This window comes from Suncus etruscus, chromosome 3 (genome assembly GCF_024139225.1).
Source record: "Suncus etruscus isolate mSunEtr1 chromosome 3, mSunEtr1.pri.cur, whole genome shotgun sequence".
In the NCBI taxonomy this organism is placed as follows: domain Eukaryota; kingdom Metazoa; phylum Chordata; class Mammalia; order Eulipotyphla; family Soricidae; genus Suncus; species Suncus etruscus.
The window spans coordinates 45,099,230-45,113,287 of NC_064850.1; positions in this window are offsets into that span (position 1 = coordinate 45,099,230).

Here is a 14,058-nt window from a genome sequence, read left to right on the forward strand (position 1 = left end):
GAGGAAGGGGTTTTTGTATTGTGTTCTTGTGTTCTTAGGGTATGTCCCTAGGAGTGGAATAGCTGAGTGAAATAGGAGCTCTGCGGTGTGAGGTGGTATCTCATCGTTGTTTTGATTTGCATCTCCCTGATGATTAGTGACTAGGAGCATTTCTTCATGTGCCTTTTGGCCATTTGTATTTCTTTTTTATCAAAGTCTCTGTTCATTTCTTCTCCCCATTTTTTGATGGGATTAAATGTTTTTTTCTTGTAAAGTTCTGTCAGTGCCCTGTATATTTTGGATATTAGCCCCTTATCTGAAGGGTGTTGGGTGAATAGTTTCTCCCACTCAGTGGGTGACTCTTGTATCCTGGGCACTATTTCTTTTGAGGTGCAGAAGCTTCTCAGTTTAATGTATTCCCATCTGTTAATCTCTGCTTCCACTTGTTTGGAGAGTGCAGTTTCCTCCTTGAAGATGCCATTAGTCTCAATGTCATAGAGTGTTTTACCGACGTGTTGTTCTATATACCTTATGGTATCTGGTCTGATATCAAGGTCTTTAATCCATTTGGATTTTACCTTCGTACGTGATGTTAGCTGGGGGTCTATGTTCACTTTTTTGCAAGTGGCTAACCAGTTCTGCCAGCACCACTTGTTAAAGAGATTTTCCCTGCTTCACTTAGGATTTCTTGCTCCTTTGTCAAAAATCAGGTAATTGTATGTCTGGGGGACAATGTCTGAGAACTGAAGCCTATTTCACTGGTCTGAGGGTCTGTCTTTATTCCAATACCATGCTGTTTTGATAACTATTGCTTTGTAGTACAGTTTAAAGTTGGGGAAAGTAATGCCTCCCATTTTTCTTTTCCCTAGGAGTGCTTTAGCTATTTGAGGGTGTTTATTGTTCCAGATGAACTTCATAAGTGTTTGATCCACTTCTTTGAAGAATGTCATGGGTATTTTTAAGGGGATTGCATTAAATCTGTATTATGCTTTGGGGAGTATTGCCATTTTAATGATGTTAATCCTGCCTATCCAGGGTATGTGTTTCCATTTCTGTGTGACCTCTCTTATTTCTTGGAGCAGGGTTTTATAGTTTTCTTTGTATAGGTCCTTCACGTCTTTGGTCAAGTTGACTTCAAGAAATTTGAGTTTGTGTGGCACTATTGTGAATGGGATTGCCTTCTTGACTTCCTTCTCTTCCCTATCATTATTGGTGTATAAAAAGGCCATTGATTTCTGTGTGTTAATTTTGTAGCCTGCCACCTTGCTATATGAGTCTATTGTTTCTAAAAGCTTTTTGGTAGAGTCTTTAGGGTTTTCTAAGTAGAGTATCATATCGTCTGCAAACAATGAGAGCTTGACTTCTTCCTTTTCTATCTGAATTTCCCTGATATCTTTTTCTTGCCTGATCTAGCAAGATCTAGCAAGAACTTCCAGTACTATGTTAAAGAGGAGTGGTGAGAGTGGACAGCCTTGTCTTATACCAGAATTTAGAGGAAAGGCTTTTAGTTTTTCTCCAACGAGGATAATATTTGCCATTGGCTTCTGGTAGATGGCTTCAACTAGATTGAGAAAGGTTCCTTGGTGTTGGACCTTATCAAATGCTTTCTCTGCGTCTATTGATATGATCATGTGATTTTTTTTTTATTTTGGGGCCACACCCGGTGATGCTCAGGGGTTACTCCTGGCTATGCACTCAGAAGTCGCTCTTGGCTTGGGGGACCATATGGGACACTGGGGGATCGAACCATGATCTGTCCAAGGATAATACAGGCAAGGCAGGCACCTTACCTCTAGCAACACTGCCCGGCCCCTGATCATGTGATTTTTATTTTTCTTCTTGTTGATGTTGTGTATGATGTTGATAGATTTACGGATGTTAAACCATCCTTGCATTCCTGGGATGAAACCTACTTGGTCGTAGTGTATGATCTTCTTGATGATGCATTGGATCCTATTTGCCAGGATTTTGTTGAAGATCTTTGCATCAGCATTTATCAGGGATATTGGTCTGTAATTTTCTTTTTGGCAGCGTCTCTGTCTGGTTTTGGTATCAAGGTGATGTTGGCTTCATAAAAGCTGTTTGGGAGTGTTCCCGTTTTTTCAATTTCATGGAAGAGCCTGGCTAGGTAGTAGCTCCTCTTGAAAGATTTGAAAAAATTCATTAGGAAATCCATCTGGGCCTGGGCTTTTCTTTTTGGGCAGATGTTTGATTACAGTTTCAATTTCCTCAGTAGTGATGGGGGTGTTTAGATATGCTACATCCTCCTTACTTAAATGTGAAAGGTTATAAGTGTCTAAGAATTTTTCCATTTCTTCTAGGTTCTCATGTTTAGTAGCATAGGTTTCTCAAAGTAGTCTCTGATTACCCTTTGGATCTCTGCAATATTTGTTGTGATCTCCCCCTTTTCATTTCTTTTTTTTTTTAATATAATTTATTTAAACACCTTGATTACATACATGATTGTGTTTGGGTTTCAGTCATGTAAAGAACACCACCTATCACCAGTGCAATGTTTCCATCACCAATGTCCCAAATCTCCCTTCTCCCCACCCGACCCCGCCTGTACTCTAGACAGGCTTTCCATTTCCCTCATACATTCTCTTTATTAGGACAGTTCAAAATGTAGTTATTTCTCTAACTAAACTCATCACTCTTTGTGGTGAGCTTCCTGAGGTGAGCTGGAACTTCCAGCTCTTTTCTCTTTTGTGTCTGAAAATTATTATTGCAAGAATGTCTTTCATTTTTCTTAAAACCCATAGATGAGTGAGACCATTCTGCGTTTCTCTCTCTCTCTCTCTGACTTATTTCACTCAGCTTAATAGATTCCGTGTACATCCATGTATAGGAAAATTTCATGACTTCATCTCCCTGACAGCTGCATAATATTCCATTGTGTATATGTACCACAGTTTCTTTAGTCATTCGTCTGTTGAAGGGCATCTTGGTTCGGATTATCAGATTTCTCTCTCTTTCTTTGTGAGTTTTGCCAATGGTCTATCAATCTTGTTTATTTTTTCAAAGAACCATCTTCTGCTTTTGTTGATCTTTCGGATTATTTTTTGGTTTTCCACTTCATTGAGTTTAGCTTTCAGCTTTGTTATTTCCTTCTGTCTTCCTATTTTTGGTTCCTTTTGTTGGTCATTTTCTAATTTTTTGAGCTGCGTCATTAAGTTATTCAGGTATGCCCCTTCTTCCTTCCTGATGTGTGCTTGTAGAGCTATAAATTTTTCTCTCGGGGCCGCTTTTGCTGTGTCTCATAGATTCTGGCAGTTTGTGTCTTCATTATCATTTGTTTCCAGGAAAGTTTTGATTTTCTTTTTGATTTCATCTTGACCCACTGGTTGTTCAGTAGCAGGGTGTTTAATTTCCCATTGTTAAAGTTTTTCTTCTGTGTGGCTTTGTAGTTCACATCTAATTTCAGAGCCTTGTGATCAGCAAAGGTAGCCTGCAAGATTTCTATCCTTTTGATTTTATGGAAGTATGTTCTATATGTCAGCATGTAGTCTATCCTGGAGAATGACCCATGTACATTGGAGAAGAATGTGTATCCAGGTTTTTTGGGATGGAGTGTCCTATATATATCTACTAGTCCTCTTTCTTTCATTACTCTTTTTAGGGCTAGTATGTTTTTGTTGAGTTTCAGTCTGGTTGACCTATCAAGTGTTGATAGGCCCGTGTTGAGGTCTCCCACAATTATTGTATTATTATTGATTTCTTCTTTCAGATTTGTCAGTAATTGTATTAGATAGTTTGCTGGTCTCTCATTGGGTGCATATATGTTTAATAGTCTGATTTCTTCCTGTTGCACATATCCCTTGATTAGTATATAGTGTCCATCTTTGTCCCTTACCACTTTTCTGAGTATAAAGTTGGTGTCATCAGATATTAATATGGCCACCCCAGCTTTTTTGAGGGTGTTGTTTGCTTGGATGATTTTCCTCCAGCTTTTGATTTTGATTCTGTTTGTTCTGACTATTCATATGTGTTTCTTGTAGGCAGCAGAAGGTTGGATTCATCTTTTTGACCCATTTTGCCACTCTGTGTCTTTTAATTGGTGAATTTGGTCCATTGACATTGAGGGAGAAGATTGTCATAGGATTTAATGTCATCTTTGTAGATAAGTTTGCTGTGTTTGTTGATCTCTCTTGTCTTAAAGTAGACCTGTCAGTTTTTCCTTTAAGGCTGGTTTTTCATCTGTGAAGTTTCTGAGCTGTTGTTTATCCATGAAGCTATGTATCCTTCCTTCAAACCTGAACGTGAGTCGGGCTGGATGCAGTATTCTCGGTGAGGCATTCATTTCATTCAGTCTTGTCACAGTATCCCACCACTGTCTTCTGGCCTTGAGAGTTTCTTGTGACATGTCTGCTGTAAGTCTTAGGGATGCTCCTTTGAATGTAATTTCCCTTTTTGATCTTGCTGCTTTCAGTATTCTATCTCTATCTGTGGGATTTGTCTTTGTAACGAGTATGTGTCTTGGAGTGTTTTTCTTTGGGTCTCTTTTAGCTGGTACTCTTCAGGCATGCAGGATTTGATTGCATGTAGTCTTTAACTCTGGGAGTATCTCTTTGATGATGTCTTTGACAGTGGAAATCTCCTACCTGGGCCTCTGGGACTCTGGTGATTCTTATGTTGTTTCTGTTGAGTTTATCAAAGACGTCTATTTTTATCTCTTCGCATTCCTTGAGTACTTTTTCCATTGCCTGATCGTTTGTTCTAAGGTTCTTTTCCATTTTCTTCTTGTGTTGAGTTTTTCTGCATCTCATCTTCTAGTACTCTGATTCTCTCCTCAGCTGCTGTTACCCTGCTGTCGAGGCCATCCACTGAGGTTTTCAGTTGAGCTACCGTGTTTTTCAGATCTGCTATTTCAGTTTGGAGTTTTCTGATTTCTGTCTTTGTGTTCTGTTCAGATCTATCTATGCTTTCTTTGATTTCTACAAACATCTTCCATATTTCTATTTTAAGTTCCTTATCCGAGAGGTTAATCAGATGGTTGGAATTTTTTAGGTCATTCGAGCTATCATCTTCATTCTCTGTGCATGGTGTTTGCCTGCGAGTTTTCCCCATTGTCACACTAGTAGTGTGGTTTTTCCTGCGTGTTGTGGTGGGGTTTATTGGTTAGAAAGAGCCTCTAGGCGACAGGTTTTGGGGGTTCGCTTCCCAAGGCCCTGAGAGCTTCAAGAATTCAGGAAAGACAGAGAAGCACAGGACAGGGCTCCTTTCAGGTCCTCAGTTTCCTCAGAAGAAGCACAGCAGGGCGGAAACTCCACAGGTAGAGCAATCAGCAATCTACCCAGCAACCCCCAACAGCCAGCCATTTTTTACTCATTCACTTGCTCGCTGGGCAGCTTCAGAAAGCAGTTTTTTGGGGGTTCGCTTCCCAGGGCTCTGAGGAGAGCTTCAAGAATTCAGGAAAGACAGAGAAGCACAGGACAGGGCTCCCTTCAGGTCCTCAGTTTCCTCAGAAGAAGATGTCTTTGACTGTTACCTCTTCAAAGGGGTTTTTATTCAAAGGGGCTCCTGGCTCTCTAGGACCCCAATGATTCTTACATAGTTTCTGTTGAATTTATCCCAAAGGTCTATTGTCTGTTCACTTATTTTGAGGACTTCTTCCACCTTCTGTTTGTTTATTTTAATGCTTTTTTCCAACTTCTGTTGTATGGAGGTGTTATGCTGCTCATCTTCCATCTTACTGATTCTGTCCTCCACATTGTTATTCTGCTGGTAAGGCCTTCCAATAAGTTTTCCATTTATCTACCAAATATTTCAGTTCTGTCATTTGTGTTTAAAGTTTTTTCATTCTACTAGATCTTTTTGAATCTTATGGGCTCTCTGTTCCATGGTTTCTTTGAGTTCTTTGAACATCCTCAAAATTTACTGTATATACTCCTTATTAGAGAGGATATATAAGTGGCTGATACTAGTGGGTCTTCAGAACTATCATCTTCATTTACTAAGTGTGTTGGAGTTTGTTTTGCATTGCTTTTCCCTTGTGAACTTTGTGGTGTAGTATGGTGTGTGTGTGTGTGTGTGTGTGTGTGTGTGTGTGTGTGTGTGTGTGTGTGTGTGCGCACGCGCGCATGCATTAATTTATTGTGTTGGGGCTCTTTGACTAGAAGAAATGTGTGGCCATGGAGTGAAGTGGATTGGTCACTCTCTTCCCTAGGCACACTAATTTGGGTAGAAAATGGCTCTTTTGAGTCAAAAGGCAGCCGACTGCTGCTAGTCTGTCTGTCTTGCAGTCATGCTTTTCTCAGAATGCATGTGTGGAAGAGCTGTTAGGAACTCAGTGCCTGGTGAGTGCTGCAACCCCTGTACCCATCTGCGAATCCACTCTGGATCTCCAAGCTTAACACTACTAGGTCTTACATATATCTTCATTCCAACTGACAGAAAAAAACCGTGGCTGCTAGGCCTGTTGACCTTAAATTTTATAGCATCCTCAGTTGTTTTTCACTTAATGGTTTTAGCCTCCAAGCATATACCCAGCTTATGCCTATGTCTATGGCAGACATGTCATCTGTAAGTTATATAGTGTGATAATTTTGGATGTTTTCAAAATTTCTTAGGAATGTACATAAATATGAGTTCATCACATTTGCATTTTGATGAATAAAAATGGTAGCAAGAACTAGGACTTAGTATTTTAAGAAACAGTATGAAGACATAATTCACATAGTGGAAAGAAGAAATAATTCATTAATCACTAATTGTTAATTTTATGGATTTTTTATTGACATCTCCCAATACAAACATTAAAGTTCAAGTATTCAGGCTCACTGAATCAAGTACCCAGTTTACAAACTTATCTCTAAGTGATTATTTTTCCCCGAGTTATTAAAGTTCCTGTGATTTATACTCAATCAAAGTTGGACATGAGCACATCTATGGTTATATATATAGATATATAGCAATATACTAAAGTGGTGGTATATATTATACCTATATTAATATATATTAATTCATATAATATACTATATATTATATAACATTAAACTAATCATAATGGTTTTTATATTTTATTGTCTGAGGTGGAACAGGTAACCGAGATTATAGGTTTGACAGGAAACTGTTGGTTCTCTGTCATCATGCAAAGCTGCCTCTATGGGAAGGAGCAGAATTGGCAGGATGATGTTGAGGCACTTGGCACAGTGGCTGGTACATAAGAAAGTCACTTATTACCAGCTCATTATCATGATCAGTACTAGTGAGGAAAAAGATCGTGGCTTCTGCATTTAATAGACATGTTTTCTGGATTATTCACTTTCCTCGTTCATTACTGCTCAAGGTCATTGCTGACACCTCTATGGGCTATTCTTCAAGTCCAAGACCAGATTTCATTTTTCACATGCAGCTATGAAGCATTTTCCTGCAGCCCCACTACAAGTATACAGTCCATGCTGCCACCAGAAGCTTCCTTTATTTTTGAGTCTCTCCTACTTCCTCATGCCAATATTCTGTCTCTCTCCAGGGTCTTTCTATTTTCAGCAGAGCTGATTTCTTTGGATATGAAGGGCAGGAATGTTCTCACTTACAGGAATGAAGAGACAGTTTCTTGGGGGAATGAGTGTCAGCTCCCTGTGAGAGATTTTGGAGGTGATGGAAGGAATCTCTCCTGAGTAAGGGCTGCTCCTGGTTCTTCTTTGGTGCAGCAGACAAGATTAAATAGGACATAGACACAGCTTATGTAGACTCATGGGCCAGGTTCTTGTGACCCTCCATTGGCTCGGCTCTGCCCAGTACCACTTTTCTGTGTGGGTTTCCTTTACCTGGTTCAGTACACAGCTGAACTCATGCACATTCCAGTGTTTTTCACTTTGTTTGTCTACTTTCTGTGGTTCTAATGGTCTAGAAATGATGGTGGTTCTTCTTGTGGCTGCATGCCTTTCTGCTCTTGCTGCCAAACTCTGGGTACAGGTAGTTGGTCTTCTACCTTAGGTAGTTATGACATGGTGACTGGAAGGAGAGGTGTTTTTGGTGGGCTGATGGTATCCAGTTACGTAGGAAATATTAGATCACTGACATTTCTTTCATGTTGCTGTGCTTATTGACAATGTCCTAGTGGGATACCATACAGTGCTTTATATTTCTTATATTCCTTTTCCTGCAGAGAGTTGAAAGTAGGTAGGCATGTGTAAATTATACAGTGTATGTCATTACACTGTATGTATGTAATAACATACACTGTATAATAGGTTCTAACACCTATAGGTTCTAAAAGAGGACATAATTCTGAGACAGAGGACAGAGGAGAAACTATTAGGAACATTTTTTATAATTCAGAAATCTAACTTCCTCATACATTACAAAGTACTGCACCAAAGTCATCCATAGAAATTTATACGTGGGCCCGGAGAGATAGCACAGTGGCGGTTGCCTTGCAAGCAGCTGATCCAGGACCAAAGGTGGTTGGTTCGAATCCCGGTGTCCCATATGGTCCCCCGTGCCTGCCAGGAGCTATTTCTGAGCAGAGAGCCAGGAGTAACCCCTGAGCAATGCCGGGTGTGGCCCAAAACCAAAAAAAAAAAAAAAGAAAGAAATTTATATGTGATTTATACATAGAGCAAAAATCAGTGTGCTAAGTTGAAAACCAATGTCTAAGAAAAAAAAAAAAGGAACCAAAAAGGACAAACCAGAGAGATAGTAAAATTCAAGAAAGTGCTTGCCTTGATGTGGCTACTATAAGTTCTATCAGTGTCACTACATAGAGTCCCTGTGCATCACCAGGCATCACTCCTAAGCATAGTCGGGATAATCCTTGAGCATTGCTTAGTGTAGCTCTAAAGCCAAAAAGAAAAAGGTACAAAGTATATGCAGTGTGATACTTGGGTATTACAAGGAACGTCTGTTTATCATGAACACAAATTCATGACTTGTTTTTATTTAACATTTTGGATTTACTTTAGAAAGACAAAGTTCTACAAAGACTCCTCTATGTTCTGTCTTAAATTGTTGATATAAATTAATATATATATTAAAATTCCTGTAATGTAGAATTCCAAAGTTCAGGAAGTATAGTTTTATTGTTTGTTTGATTGTTGTTTGCCACTAGCTGATATTTTTCAGACTAATAAGCAAAGGGAGTTCATTATTGTGTATTTAGGGCTGATAAAGTGGAATCTGTATTTTCTAGGTACCAAGCCTGCAGCTAACTACTTCGGCTCCATCTACAAAAGATCCTGGTTTAGTAACTCATCATATTTGGGGTGGGGGTGTGGCCGAACCCAGTGATGCTCAGGGGTTACTCCTGGATATATGTTCAGAAAGTGCTCCTTACTTGGGGGACCATATGGGATGCTGGGGGATCAGACCATGGTTCATCCTAGGCTAGTGTGGGCAAGGCAAATGCCTTACCGCTTACGCTACTGCTCCGGGCCCTCATTATCATACTTTTATGTTGTTAAAAACTATAAATGATGCTCTGTGTTTACTTTCCTCTCATTTCTATGAGGCCCAATTTTCTTTGTTTATAGTTGCATGTTTTATCTCATTTTTTTTTAAAGTGATTTGATTCTGGGCTGGATTTTCAGTGTATTTTATTGATCCTAGGGTCTGTTTTTATTCCAGTCCCGTGCCATTTCAATTACTAACACTTTGTAGTATAATTTGAAGTTGGGGGGAAATAATGCCTCCCATCTAATTTTCCTCAAGAATTGCTTTGCTCTTCAAGCATGGAGCGAATTGTTCCATATGTGTTTCAGCAATATTTGATCTAGTTCTTTGAAAATGTCATGGGTATCCTTATTGGGACTGCATTGGGACTGTATAATGCTTTGGGGAGCATTGCTACTCTGATGATACTAATCCTTTCAATAGATGAACTTGGGATGTGTTGTCCCATCTTTGTGCCCTCTTTTGTTACTTTAAGTAGTGATTTGAAATTTTCTGTTTTATTTGTTGTTGTTGTTGTTTCAGTTTTATGCCATTAAGGATAACGTTGGCTATGGACTCCTTATAAATAATTGTAGCTATCTTTTTTCTTTTCTTTTTTTTGGTTTTTGGGCCACACCCGGCATTGCTCAGGGGTTACTCCTGGCTGTCTGCTCAGAACTAGCTCCTGACAGGCACGGGGGACCATATGGGACACTGGGTTTCGAACCAACCACCTTTGGTCCTGGATCGGCTGCTTGCAAGGCAAACGCTGCTGTGCTATTTCTCCGGGTCCAATTGTAGCTATCTTGAGGAAGATTTTTCCCAAGGTTATTTTGCTGAAGTTTTTTTTAATCTTCTGATCATTTTATTTATGTATTTTTAATAATTTATTTAAACACCATGATTACAAACATAATTGTAGTTGGGTTTCAGTCATAACAAGAACAACCCCCTTCACCATTCAACCTTCCCATTACTAATGCCCACATCTTTTCCCTCCCCACCCAGCGCCTGTATTCGAGACAGGCTTTCTACATCCCTCATTCACTGCCATTTTTATGATAGTTCTCAGCGTAGTTATTTCTCTAACTGCACTCACCACTCTTTGTGGTGAGCTTCATATCTTGACTCGGTCCTTCCAGCCCTCATCCCTAGGAATTATTTCAATGTCTTAAATTTTTCTTAAAACCCATAGATGAGTGAGGCTATTCTGTGTCTTTCTCTCCCTCTGACTAATTTCACTCAGCATAATAGATTCCATGTACATCCATGTATAGGAAAATTTCATGACTTCAACTCTCCTGACGGCTGCATAATATTCCATTGTGTACAGTTTCTTTAGCCATTTATCTGTTGAAGAGCATCTTGGTTATTTCCAGAGTCTGGCTATTGTAAATAGTGCTGCAATGAATATAGGTGTGAGGAAGGGGTTTTTTGTATTGTATTTTTGTGTTCCTAGGATATATCTCTAGGAATGGTATAGCTGGGTCAAATGGGAGCTCAATTTCCAATTTTTTGAGGAATTTTCATATTGTTTTTCATAAGAGCTGGACTAGATGGCATTCCCACCAGCAATGAATGAGGGTTCTGTTCTCCCCACATCCCTGCCAGCAATGATTGTTCTTGTTCTTTCTGATGTGTGCCAGTCTCTGTGGTGTGAGATGGTACCTCATTGTTGTTTTGATTTGAATCTCCCTGATGATTAGTGATGTGGAGCATTTTTTCATGTGCTTTTTAGCCATTTGTATTTCTTCCTTGTCAAAGTGTCTGTTCATTTTTTCCCTCATTTTTTGATGGGGCTATATGTTTTTTTCTTGTTAAGTTCTGTCAGTACCTTGTATATCTTAGATATTAGCCCCTTATCTAATGGGTATTGGGTGAATAGCTTCTCCCATTCTGTGGGTGGTTTTTGTATCCTAGGTATTATTTCTTTTGAGGTGCAGAAGCTTCTCAGCATAAGATAGTCAGTCCCATTTGTGTATCTCTGCTTCGACGTGTTTGAAGAGTGCTGTTTCTTCCTTAAAGATGCCTTTAGTTTTAGGCAACAACCTACGTGTTGTTCTATATACCTTATGGTTTCAGGTCTGATATCAAGGTATTTAACCCTTTTGCATTTGACCTTGGTGCATGGTGTTAGCTGGAGGTCTGAGCTTGTTTTTTTGCAAGTGGCTGACCAATTGTCCCAACATCTTTTGTTGAAGAGGCTTTTTCTTGCTCCATTTTACATTTCTTGTCCCTTTCTCAAAGATTAATTGATTATATATCTGGGGAGCATTCTCTGAATAGTCCAGTCTATTCCAGTGTTTGGAGGGTCTATCTTTGTTCCAATACCATGCTATTTTAATGACTATTGCTTTGTAATACAATTTAAAGTTGGAAAAAGTGATGCCTCCCATAGTCTTTTTTCCAAGGGTTGTTCTAGCTGTTCTTGGGTGTTTATTGTTCCAGATGAATTTCAGGAGTGTCTGATCCACTTCTTTGAAGAATGTTATAGGAATCCTTAGAGGGATTGCATTAAATATGTGCAATGCCTTGGGGAGTATTGCCATTTTAATGATGTTAATCTTTCGAATCCATGAGCAGGGTATATGCCTCCATTTCCTTGTGCCCTCTTTTATTTCTTAAAGTAGGGTTTTGTAGTTTTTTTTGTATAAGTCCTTCACATCTTTAGTTAAGTTGAGTTCAAGATATTTGAGTTTGTGTGGCACTAATATAAATGGGATTTTTTTTTAATGTCCATTTCTTCTCTATCATTATTGGTGTATAAGAAGGACATTGAGGAACTGGAGAAATAGCATGGAGGTAAGGCATTTGCCTTTCATGCAGAAGGATGGTGGTTCGAATCCCAGCATCCCATATGGTCTCCTATGCCTGCCAGGGGTGAGTTCTGAGCATAGAGCCAGGAGTAACCCCTGAGTGCTGCCGGGTGTGACCCAAAAATCAAAAAACAAAAAAAAAAAACAAAAAAAAGAAGGCCATTGATTTTTGTTTGTTAATTTTGTATCCTGCCACTTTGCTATATGAATCTATTGTTTTTAGAACTTTTTTGGTAGAGTCTTTAGGGTTTTCTAAATATAGTATCATGTCATCTGCAAACATTGAGAGCTTGACTTCTTCCTTTCCTATCTGGATGCTTTTGATTTTTTTTTCTCCTAATTGCTGTGGCAAGAACTTCCAGCACTATGTTGAATAGTAGTGCTGAGTGGGGTCAGCCTTGTCTTGTACAGAATTTTAGAGAAAAGGCTTTTAGTTTATCTCCATTGACAGTAATATTTGCCATTGGCTTGTGGTAGATTGCCTTTACCATATTGAGAAAAGTTCCTTCTATTCCCATCTTGATGAGAGTTTTTATCAAGAATGGCTGTTGGACCTTATTAAATGCTTTCTCTGTATTTATTGATATGATCATATGGATTTTATTTTTCTATTCTTGATATGGTATATTATGTTGATTGGTTTACGGATGTTAAACCATCCTTGCATTCCTGATTGCATTGATGAAACCTACTTGGTCCTGGTAAGTGACCTTCTTGATCTGGTATTGGATCCTGTTTGCCAGAATTTGGTTGAGGATCTTTGCATCTGTGTTCATTGGGGATATTAGTCTGTAGCTTCCTTCCTCCCTTCCTTCCTTCCTCCCTTCCTTCCTTCCTTCTTTCCTTCCTTCCTTCCTTCCTTCTTCCCTTCCTCCCTCCCTCCCTCCCTCCCTTCTCTCTCTCTCTCTTTCTCTTTCTTTCTTTCTTTCTTTCTTTCTTTCTTTCTTTCTTTCTTTCTTTCTTTCTTTCTTTCTTTCTTTCTTTCTTTCTTTCTTTCTTTCTTTCTTTCTTTCTTTCTTTCTTTCTTTCTTTCTTTCTTTCGTTTCAGCATCTCTGTCTCCTTTTGGTATCAAGGTGATGTTTGACGTTAGCTTTGTAAAAACTATTTGGGAGTCTTCCTGGTTCTTCAGTTTTATGAAAGAGCCTGCAGAGGATTGGTAGAAGTTAGTCCTGAAAGGTTTGAAAGAATTCATTAGTGAATCTATCTGGGCCTGGGCTTTTGTTTTGGTGTCCTTGATAATTCTGCTGCAAACTTTGGTGCAGGAATTATATAGTACCGTGAGTAGGGTGCTTACTTTGCATGCACCTGACCCAGATTTGATCCCCAGCATCCCATATGGTCCCTGAGCACTCCCAGAAGAAATTCCTAAGTGCAAAGCCAAAAATAATTCCTAATTATCTTCATGCATGGCCCCAAAATCTGCTACACATCCTTAGGACACCATTTTTTAAGATGTGATTTTCTTAATTGATCTTTCTACTGCTAGTTTTCTCTTTCTTTGGCTTTCTTTATTCTGATTAGGATCTGTCTTACAGTCTTTATTTGCAAATCTTTTAGCGTGTACGTTTCAGTCTCTTAAATTGGTTTCATGTGATCTCTAATTCTGGCAATCTCTGTGATGATGTGACTATGCTTTAATGGAATCACCTTGATGGGCTTCTGGAACCCTGGTGAGTCTTAAGTCTTTCCTCTTAAATCCATATCAGAATTCTCTCTTCTTTTACTTGAAGACTTTTTTTTTAAATTTCGGCTGTTTTCTGAACGTTTTATGAATCTCATCTTGATGCTCAATGGATTTTTCCTCAGCTACAGTGAATGCTCACTTCCATTGAGTTTATTTCCCTTAACAAATTTGTCTGTTTGATCATTTCTGCTTTTGTCATTTCTAGT